Source organism: Cavia porcellus, unplaced genomic scaffold (assembly GCF_034190915.1).
Source record: "Cavia porcellus strain 051 isolate PalLab524CR breed Dunkin Hartley unplaced genomic scaffold, mCavPor4.1 scaffold_31, whole genome shotgun sequence".
NCBI classification, from domain to species: Eukaryota; Metazoa; Chordata; class Mammalia; order Rodentia; family Caviidae; genus Cavia; species Cavia porcellus.
The window spans coordinates 41,607,343-41,619,006 of record NW_026947514.1 but is presented as its reverse complement, the minus strand read 5'-3'; the positions used below and the strand labels follow the sequence as shown (position 1 = coordinate 41,619,006).

At 35.8% G+C, this 11,664-nt stretch overlaps 1 non-coding gene across 1 annotated transcript; it reads left to right on the top strand.

Annotated features, from left to right (window-relative positions):
- The first annotated feature begins 2,424 nt into the window (after positions 1 to 2,424).
- Positions 2,425 to 2,531, top strand: LOC111757611 (U6 spliceosomal RNA). Its single transcript, XR_002791914.1, has one exon. It is a non-coding gene; the product is annotated as a U6 spliceosomal RNA (small nuclear RNA).
- Positions 2,532 to 11,664: the final 9,133 nt, after the last annotated feature.

The following is an 11,664-nucleotide window of genomic DNA, read 5'->3' as shown; positions in this document are numbered from 1 at the left end:
TCCTGTTTTGCTTGATAGTACCAAGTTCCAGAGTATAGGCAACAACTGTGAAGACAATAAGATACATTGTGACGCCCATTCTGGTTTGACTATTATCTTGTTTTGAAGTCCTGTAATGTCTCCAATGTTTTGGTTTTATTGGTTTTGTTCTTTACTGTTTTGTTCAATTTTATTATAACTGATGATATAGGCAATTCTTTTTTAAGATAGCAAGAGGTATTATGGTAACCATTGTTGATCACCTTGTATTTTGTTTTTACAGTATGTATTACGTTCATCCTTTTGATTTGACTGACTGTTTTGTTACGTAACATTTGGCTTTATTCTCTTCAAAAAAAGTAATAACTGTGGGAGTAATAAAACCCAAAATGTGTAATTGTCATTGTACAAAAGAGAGGAAAAGAAAGTGCTCTAAAGGATATAACTGCATATATATTTAAGTGTATAAGATAGATAACCATATTACTGAGTTTTGTTGGATCATTGAACAGAACTGTTTGCAGTCTCACTATTTGAATATCCACTTTGTATGCTTTGATTTTGTAACTTGACAGCTATTTCTAAGATGACAATATGTAATCTGTTAGCTAGTGATTTCCTACTCTTTGTTTTTTCTGAGATTCTGTATAACTTGTACCCATTTTCTGTTTTTTTTTTTTTTTTTTTTTTTCTTTTCCTCCTTAAAATTTTTTTTAAAAATTTTTGGGCAACACATAATGCTAAAAATAAATTCATAGGTTATAAGAGGGGTAACATAATTTTCAGTATCTTTATTTTCTCTTAACTGCTAACTCTTTCTCTGACAGTGTAACTGACAGCAGCACCTAAAAGTAATTGCAAGACCAAGTAAACCACAGAGGAGATAGGCAGGTATGTCCAAACTGCAGCCTGCCACTGTTTGTTTATTTTTTGGTGCTCTTTGTTTGAGTGAAGAACTGTCTTGAAAAAATATATAATATAATGAATGCATATAAGTAAGCATTTTAGTATTTTGGTATTTTAATGTAACATTTTTAAAAGAGAGAGAAAAGGGCAGGCCACAGATTTCTACAGTCTAGAATTTTCAATTAATTAAAAGTTCAGAGGTTCTGAAATACATTCCCCTAAAATCACACTCAATTTTTAAAGACCTTAACAATAAAAATCATCAGTTTTTCTTATCCCACAAATGCAGTAAGAGTGTCATCGGTAACTCTAAATTCTGCACATATTTGGCCTAAGAAGACACACGAGTAGCAAATGCTACACTCTTAACACATCCAAGCAAAACAGAAAAATGAAGACTGCACAGTAACATTCAGGTCTCACAAAACTTTTTAACTTTTTCTTGACTATGTCGTAGATTATCAATATTTTAAAGCAACTCTGAATACAGAATTGTCACCGTATGTTATGGCTTAGAAATTCTCTTTGAAAACACTTTTCACTCTCTATCACCTGCCCCCTTAGGTCACTCTCCAAACTCCTAACTTTCAGATCTCTAAGTGGCTTATGAACACAGGGACTGCTTCCCTGTAGGGCATCCTGGGGACTGAGAATGTCTACTTCCCAGAAGTCTGTGAGCTGGTGCTGCAGGCCCAGGGTCCAGCTCTGAGCACCGCTGCTCTGAGTGCTTTTTAAGTATCTGCTTCATTGTCTTTTATGATTCATTAATCTGAACTTTCCAATTCTATTTTCTTTTTCCTCCATACTTTTCTGTACAAATCCTTCCTACAGACAAAGGTATAATTTTGAAGAATTAATGTTATAATGCCAAAATAGAATACTTAGGCCATGAAGGAGAAGTTAATAGTTTAATAATACAGTGTAGATTAAAAATCATTTCCTACCATTTCTGCAAGGACTGATTTATACTTATCACACTCCAGCTGTAATAGTGTATGTGTTTCATCAGCCTCTCTTAATGCTCTAAAACCTACAAATAATGCAAAAAAAAAAAATAACTTTAAGTGTAACCAGTAAATTCTGTGCTTCAACTTCATTTCAGAACTTAGTTTTATATTCCAAAAATGGTTTTGAACAGTTTTATAACAAAAAAATAGGTAGCAGTTAAGTATAATGCCTTTGTGGGTCATATCTGATGGGCACTAATAAAACTGTAAAACTGCTCACTACAAAACACACTACATAATTTTATAATAAACAGGCTGTTTTTTCCTGAGCCAGGTGATAAGATCAAAGCAGAAGCACATGTGAAGGTCACAGTGCCTGTGCCACACAGTGCCTTTGCCTACTGACTGCCACTTAGTATGTACAAGAGAATAACAATAATAAATCTTTTCAATTTATTGAAAAGTCAAAGATTAAAAAAAAATCAAGCTAGGTTCTGTTACTCCTATTTATTTTGGGGGCAGCTTGAGCAAACTGGTGACACTCTACCTACCTACCTACCTCAGTGACTTTACTTTTTTTAAAGTTAAGCTAGTGCTCGCTCCAGCAACACATATACTAAGATGAGACTGATACAGCAAAGATTAACATGGCTTCTGCACGAGGACCACATGCAAATTCATGAAGCATCTTGCACTTCTGAATGAAAAATGGGACAGAAAAACCGGGGAGAGGGGCAAAAATAACAAGCTGTGGTAGGTACATGCAACCACTCCCCAAGATGAATGTAAACTTCATGCTCTGCAAACATGTACTAATAAAGAAATAAAAAACAAACAAACAAAAAATAGCAAAAAAGTTACTCAGTCTTAGACCTCATTAAGGTAACAGAATTAAAGAAAAGAAATACTAGCTTTGTACATAAATCAAAGATAATAAAACGTACACCAATGATCTCTTCCTTATACTTTTCTCAAAAGACTATTATCCTTCTAAAAACAGATTATCTCTCCAGAACATATGAAAACAAATTCTGACTGTCTTTTTCCTAGCTTCCTTTAAAATACAGACAGTTCACTTCTTGAACTAAACTCAACTTCTTCTGAACCTGAAGTTTCAGTTTTCACATTCTTGTGCTTTCTTTTCATATCCGTGCAACCATTCACTGTAACTCTGTAGAGACAGGTCAGTCATCAATCTCCAAAAGTTATCCCGGAAAGATGATCAAACCAGTAAGATAATCAATTATGTAATTCTAAAAGAAACCTATACACACTTCACCATCTTCTTAGAAACTTCAAAAGGAATAAAATTTTCATTAACTAGAACATAAGCCACTCTTCAAAATAAATACTAAAAGTAAACCTAGTTCTACTTTCAAAATAGTCTTATTTACTCTGACCAAGAATATTTGCAACTGAATTATGGACTTAAAGGTGGAAGACTGGCTTGTACCTTTTATGAACACCAGGACTAATGAACTCAATCTCTAAAATTGAAAATCCAAATGAGTAGTTTTTCAATACTTCTTTTCAAACAAGATAGTTCTTGAAGTGTTTAAATTCAAAAACTGAAACTTCAACTGAAGCCTTACTATTCAGAAGATATCAATGAAACACAGTTCTTCCAGCTAACTTTATAAACTACCTTGTCAAAACTTCATAAACTACCTTGCCAAAAAGTATACACACATAACTGAGACTTATTGGCAAGTAATTTTCTTACAAGACAAGTGTCTTGGTTATTTTTCTTCCACTGCCTGGACAAAACACCCAACACCCAAAATGAAGGAAGAAAAGGTTTATTTAGCTCACTGCTTGTGGAGCTTTCAGTCCACAATCACATGGCTCCTAGGCAGGGTGGCATGGCACTGGGGCAACACTTCAAGGCAGCGGCCAGTAAAAGCAGCCAGAGGAAAAGGGGTCAAGGCAAGCCTCTTTTTCTCTCTTATATTTTTCTCCCATATATACACAGGCCACCCCCATACCCAGAGGTAGGTGAAGCACTCACAAAATCTCTGTGCCCTCCCCTTGCACAGCATGAGAGTATTTGCAAAGGAAAAACCCTGGCTCCTTGCTGAGTCTTTGTTAAAACTTCTAAATTTCTCAAGTTGACACAATGTTGTTACTCCTCCCTTCTGAGAGACAGCACAATCATCATGGCAGTGGTTCAAAGCTGTGCCATGATAATGCATACCTCCGTCTTCCCAGAAGCCGCTATGGCTTCTCCCTCCCAAAAGTCTGTGCCAAAGCTCAAGCATGTAAAAGTTTACCCAACCCTTGCATGCTCACGAAATAAATCAGCTCACATCAGCCCCAGAGCCCTTTCCCCATGAGAGGCTACATCAGGCAGAAGCTGTCCTTTGTCTGCAGGGAGAGCTGCCACAGCCTTCTCTGTGGTGACTGCCTCTGTGCCCTCCCTGCTTATTAAACTCTTTTCCTATCTACTTGCCTCCTCTCTTTAATATTTTGCATTGCTCTAGGTTGAGTACAAATCGCTCAATCAATTGTATCGACCATAATAAGAGAGCAAGAGAGAGAGAGACAGAGAGAGAGAGAAAGAAAGAAAAGAAAAGAAAAGAAAGAAAGAAACCAAACAGCACACACATAAAATAGCAACTTTCATATTTCCATCTTCAAAATAAGGAGAAGATACTTATGCTAAACAAAACAAAAAGCCATCAAAATTTGATGAGTGGTAGAAATGAAAAAAAACGAGGAAAGAAAACAAGGAAAAACTGCTAAGAAATTATTTCACTTTTGTGGAGCACTAAGAAAACTAATCTTCCTATATAGGCTCTGTAGGCTGTAACTTTAAAATATTACAAACGTGTAAGTTTAAATTTACAGTGTTAAATGCAGCTCTAATGAACATCATTTATAAACTAAAAATTTCTGGCTCTTTGTCAAAATTAGGGCAATAAAACTTGATTACAAAAAGCACTGCCACCACCACCAAAAATCTAATATTCAAACAATGTCTGTAAGACTAACAAAAATAGACACCTATAAAAATGCACACTCAAATCAAGGCATGAGAACAACACTAGCAAAGAGCCACAAGGTGACCAAGCAGACAAACCTACCAATACCTCAACAGTACATTTCCTCTTCCAGTCATAAGTGATCTTTGAAATTTACCACTGGTTTAAGGGGCACACACTTCAAGTTAACTAAACATAAGCACAGAAAAACTCCATATTTGCATTTAAAAAGCTACCAATTTTGTCATATTCTATACACTCCCAAAGCTCTCCCCTTATTAAAGATTAGTGGTGCTATCTTAAAATAGATATTTTACTAGAATATTTTCAACAACTCAAAAAACACCCCCTCAATGGCAGGAATATATACAACTGCATAAAACAAGGTATATTCAAAGAAAATAACTGCTTCTTTAGCAAACAACTTAGAGGGAATTTTTATGGACCAGAGAAGTGCTAGAACAATCTTTAAAGAAAATCAGTGAAAATAGCAGAACAGAAGCTTTCTTTTTGGCAGTGGTGGTGGTACTGGGAACTGAACCCAAGGCCTTACACTGACTTACATCCCCTGCACCAGACCAGAAACAGACCCTTGCTAAGCTGCACAAGGTGGGCTCCAACTGCCATCGTTCTGCCTGAGCCTCCCAAGAGTGCACATGCACCCTTAAGGAGCAAAAGCTTTTAGAAAAATTTCCAAAGGAAAATGAATCCAACTAAAGTAAATAAGTTTATAACTTGAATCAAGAGCCACAAAAATGTTGTTACTTTTATTGTACATTAACAAGTTTAACTATAAAGTTTTCATTTGACATAATAGGTTACTTGTAGATAGCAATTTCCACTCCACTTTGACACTAGGAAAAGACCTAATGTTGGAAATTGCATTTACAATTACCATCTTTAGATAAAATACATAAAAACTACCCATTGTATAAACCTGCCATTTATAATAGCTCCTCAAGAATATTGCTTTAAAAATAATACTGGAAATGTAGTACTGTATTTCCATTACGTTTTAGGTAAACTAACCTTAAGGTACTTATTTCTGGCACGAAAAACTCTATAGACGTTTACACAGTTCCTATTACACACAGTTTATAGTACTAAATCACAGTTTATAGTACTAAATCAATCAATCCCACTCCACACCTGTTTTCTAAGGATGTCTAAATTGTGTTGAAACACAGAAGGCAGTAAATTCCCTCTATAGATCATTAGTTATGCAAAAAGCCATCATGCACATAAGTGCCAGCTTTCTTTTGTAATCATATGCCTCTGGCCAACAACATATACAGTAACTTATGTGGGGATGGCACAAACACCTCTTAGGTATCCAGTCCCACTAACAAAACAGAAGTAAAAGCATAGCTCTTAGCAGTGGGGTGTAGTGGTGGGGCAAAGCAAAACCTTATCAGATTCTCTCTGCTGATAGAAATGTCTGTACAACTGAAACCACTCACAATGAAACCATGTCTCACCTGGTCTTGATTTTTCTATTCTCTGGCTTGTTTTCTTGGTTCTAATATTGCCATATATTTCAAAAATTAATGAAAATTATATCCAAATGAATATGTATAAACCCACTGCAATAAATAAAATACAACTATACAAGTAATGCAAAAATTTTTATAAAAATGTATTCTGCTGATAGTCAACTTAGAATTCAACATAATACAGTGTGGGGAACCCTGAACAGAGGGAGAGGAATCCTCTCATCCCAAGAAGAAACTAAGGTGAGAAGAACCAATCAAACACACAGTCCCAGCCAGCCGTACCACTGTGCAGCCCTGAGCGCCTCCAGGCTGCCCTCAGCTTACCGAACCAGCTTACCGAACCAGAAACATGACAAGAGACAGAAAAAAAAAACAAACCTCCAGCCACTGACTCTGGAAAAATAAGCCCAGGAGAGATAAATACAAAAGAGAACCACTGCAGTAATCATGCAATATTAGACATAGCATCAGTGGACATAAAGACACCTTCATGACCTCATAGATGAATTTAAAACTGTACTTCTGATACAAGTGAGGCAAGATATAAAAAGATTAATTAAAGAAATGATAAGCCCCTCCCAAGAGAACACAGATGAAAGAATGGAGGAACTGAGAAAGGACAAGAAACCTATGTTGAGGAATATAAACAAAATCTAGAATACATGAAGCAGATCCAAAGAGATTACCAGGAAACTAAAAACTCCATTGAAAGCTGGCAAAATGTCTTGACAGAAACTAAAATTAGCCTTTTGAAACTTGAAGAGAGATTTATGGGTGTGTGCTTGTGAAATAAAAGATCTCTTAAAAATAACAAGGAACCAGGAAGAAACAATTCTAAGGCTAGAAGATGACAAGAGGATTTATAACTTAAGAATAAAAAACGTGAGCAAAGAAGCAGGAGTAACCACAAATAAACTACAAAGACTATTCACAGATATAGCTAAGGAAAACTTCCCAAGCTTAGGAAAAAGAAATAATATCCAGATAAATGAGGATACAGAACTCCAGCCAACTACAACCAAAACATATCTACACCCAGACATATAATAATCAAGGTTCCAGAAATCCACCACTAGAACAGAATATTAAAAGCAGCCAGAGAAAAGAATCAGATTACCTACAACAGAAAAATTAACAAAATAACAACAGACTTATCAATGCAAACTCTCAAATCAAGAAGACCCTGGGGGGAAATAGTCCAAGCCCTGAAAGAAAATAACCTCCAACCAAGACTGACGTATGTGGAAAAACTTTCTCTCAAAATTAATGGAGAAACAAGATATTTCCAAGACAAAAAGGAACTGCTGGCATTCATGGCCACCAACCCAACCCTACAAAAAATACTGAAGGATATTCCAGAGAGAGAGAGGAAAAAATACCAGGATTCCAGCAACAGTGACGGAGAGGCCTCAATGAATGGGGAAGACAGTGGAATGAAGGAGTAAAATGGACAAATAATAGCACAAGAAAATAGCAGAAATGAGGCAGAGATGGTAAGCTATAATCTTTAATATAGAGAGCCCTGATACACTAACAAAAAAGAAACACAGGCAGAGTAAATTAGGAGGCAGGATCCATCAAGATGCTCTGAACAGGAAAAACACTCAACCTGAAAGAGGGTTAATAAACTGAGAGTCAAAGATGAGAAAACAATGCTCTATGTAACAGGATACCAGAGAGAAATAGGGACAACTTGTCCAGCAGCCGCAGATAGACTGAAAAGCTATGACAATTTTGGGCAGTGTAGAACTACACAGCTGGAAGGAAGGACAACCTTGTGACTTTAGTAAATAAAGGAGTACAGCTCAAGATCAAGCTCAGGGGTAAAAAGGTTTAGCAATACTCAGATAGATAACAGGCTGTAGGACCCAAAATATATAAAGCACCCTGAGAAAGGGAAAGGGGAGGAATTGTCTAAAAAAGGAAGGCAGAGGACATTGTTAATAGTGTATCAGGATTTAAAAGTCACAGTAGTCTTATCGCTCTGTTTAGTCTGATTATATTTTGTTCCTATCTGTTTACTCATATTGATTTGAGGGCAGAGACAGCTAACCCAAAAATAGCAGGTTATACCACAGTAACAATCCTTAATTTCCTATTAACTTACACTGAAACCTTGTATTACTTACATTGTCTTACTATGACTGATCTTATTTGAAGCTGGTTTGTTAAACTGCTGTTTAGCCTGGACTGATTTTATTCAAATTTGGTATGCTTGATAGTATCAAGTCTAAGAGTAGAGGCAACTACTCTGAAGATGACAAGATGTAAAAGATATCCATTCTGGTTTTGATTATTAACTGCTTTCAAGTTCTACAATATCTTCAAAGTTGTGTTTTTATTAAAATAGCTATGTAATGTTATGTTCAATTATATTATGCCTGATGATGTGGACAATTCTATTGAAAATAACAAGAGAAAGCATAATAACTACTGTGGATCACCTAATATTGTGGTCCTATATGACTTTTTCATTTCATGTTTTTCTAGGAATTTATTTTGTTGTCTTGTTTTGATCTGTTTTTCCCTATAATACAGAAAGGATAGATATACATGTAGAGATTCACACATGGGAAGAATTTCTAAACTATTTACGGGGACAGATTATGTAATACATGATGTAATGAACAGAAACTCTGAAGAAGTGACACTAAGAAACCCAATGCTAATTCTATAGCATTATGATATAAAATCTAGCAATACTATCATTCACTGTTCAGAGTGATATTAGTCTAGTCTCTTATGTTCAATTTCAGCACATGTAAAGATAAAGACAGCTACTATGAAGAGACTGAGAAACATTATGGTAGACATTACTGACTTCCCCAAAATCAGGTCTTGAAGACCTTTAAGCCTTCATCATCCTGTAATGATTTTATTAGTTCTATAATGTTCAGTATATTTTCAATGTGTGTGAAGATGGGGACAACTATTTGGAAGAAAACTAGAGAAAATAAGATAGACAGTGAAGATCTCCAGTTGCTCTGGAATCTATGTTTCTTTAAATTGTTTCTTTACAAACTGTTTTGTTCTGTTTTATTATGTTTAATCTTACCCTCTATAAGACAAAAAACAAGTGTGTAGAACTGATAACCATATTACTAAGTTTTGGTTGGATCATTGAGCAGAACTGTTTGCAGTGTCATTATTTGAATATCACTTTGTATGCTTCAATTTTGTAACCTGAGCAACTATTTCTAAGACGACGCTATGTAACTTATTGACTGGTGATTTCTTACTGTTTGTTTTTCTGAAATTCTGTATTGTTTCTACCCTTTTTTCTGTTTTTCTTTCTCTTTAAATAAAAAAAATGTATTCTGCTAAGAAAAGTCTTTCAAATACTCCCAAGACTTGTATTTAAAATTCAATGGATTACCTAAGCACATGAAACTTTTAGAAAGCTGAGCATAATCATATGGGTTTCCCCTAATCCATGTGCAAAATTCAATACTACTGTTCTACACTGCTTCAACTGTCTCAATCTTTAAAAAGTACCTCTCCATAACAATTAGAAATCTTCACATTCAATGGATAAGTTAAGCTCAGGAGAAAGTCCTTCATTGTTTTGGAAACAAAGAGGGTTCTATGTTTCAGGAATGAGTACTGTGGTCAAGTCCTCCTCTTCTAGAAACCATTCCCACTAGCATTCAAAACTCATCTCTTTCCTGTTCCAGTCTTCTTGGTGTGCCTCCAAAAACCTTAGGCCACTATGCCTTCTAGATGCATGCTAGACACTTACATGTGTTTGCCAACAGTTTTGAATTCTTTGGGGGTTTCCAAGTTCTCTAAGCCACCCTCCCAGGCACACCTTGTCTGCAAAGACCTGCATGCACAGCACCAGCCTCCTGAAACTGTGCAGCTATCACTGCCGTGCTCACCAAAACTCCAACAATGCAGTCAGTCTCCCCAACAAATTGGCAGTCCCAAAACCTCAAGGCATAGATGACAACAATGATAAATGTGAATGACAAGAGCTTTAATAGTTAAATTGCAGTAAACTTAAACACTTTAGTCTTTAATACAAGTAAAGACTTTAAACACTTTTAATACAAGCTACAAACAATCTGTTCAGTTGCACTATTTCTAGAAATTAACTTTATAACCCTGGAAGTCTTGTTCACTTTGCCCTGCAGCATTTTTCCAGTTTATGCCAATGCTTCCATTGTTTGCCAGTTCTTTTCCTGAATGTCCTAATCATTTTTAGAAAGAATCATTGCAGTTTATCCATTATAAAAGATTTTTGCTTTGTATCTTCATTAGTATTTTGCACTGCATTTAAATGCTGGTTATTGCAAAACTGTTTCAGTAGAAACATATGTACATTAACAAACACTAAAAAGCAATGTTTAAAGTTTGAATGAAAAAATAAAGATGCTCGCTTTCCAAGTTTAAGTATACACACCAAATGTGCTAGCTTTCAAAATAACTACTGTGCATGAGATGAAGAAAGCATTCATAATTAAATACACAAACCAAGATTACAAGTTACCGAATATTAGAGAATTGATGACAGAACAAATATACAGGTATTGCAAGTTTTTCACAGGAATTTAAAGCAAAGCCTCATGGGACTTTCCATGGCAGCCTAATATTTTCCCTATAACTCTGTCTTAATACAGTTAATACCTTTCCAATCTAACTAGGAATGACATAGAATTAATTCACTGTATTCTGTATCTTTCCTGACACGGTCCAATGTGTATGTCACAAAATGTCCTGACACTAGTTGTACGAGGTAACTGACCAAGGCAAATGAGACAGCAAATACATTCTCTTAGAGCTCAGTTTTCATGACCTCTGTCTTTCCTCTGAAAGATCTAGATTTTAACAGTACTTCATTAGAAATTATAAAGATGATATGCTGTGTTTCCATCTTCCTTTAGAGTTAGAAATCTAAGTGTGAACAAAAAATTAAAAAGCCAGTGATCACCATTTATTGAATGCATAGGTGCCAAATATTGTACTTCACAAACTCTCACTAATCCTTTTAAAAATTTATAAACTATTTACAATGTCTTCATTTTGTAGACAGGAAAACCATAGTGGAAAGTTAGGAAATCTGGTAAAGCACACACAGCAACCGAAGAGGCAGTGTTAGAGTGGATGGGTGCTATGCTCTGCTGGCCTCGAGCGTCCTGGACCTGGTCACACATCTCAAGGCCTCCAGGTGTGTGGTACAGCGGCCGTGGCTGCATTACACTGGCATCACTATGCCCTCCTTATCTCAGAATCTCAATCACAAACACAGTAAGATGTTAGCAGGTCACTGGCCAGTTCTGTGGCTGAGCAGTGCTGTTAGTGATGTTATACAACACATAGAGATAGTTCATCTCCCTAATTTTGACAAACACAAGGGGT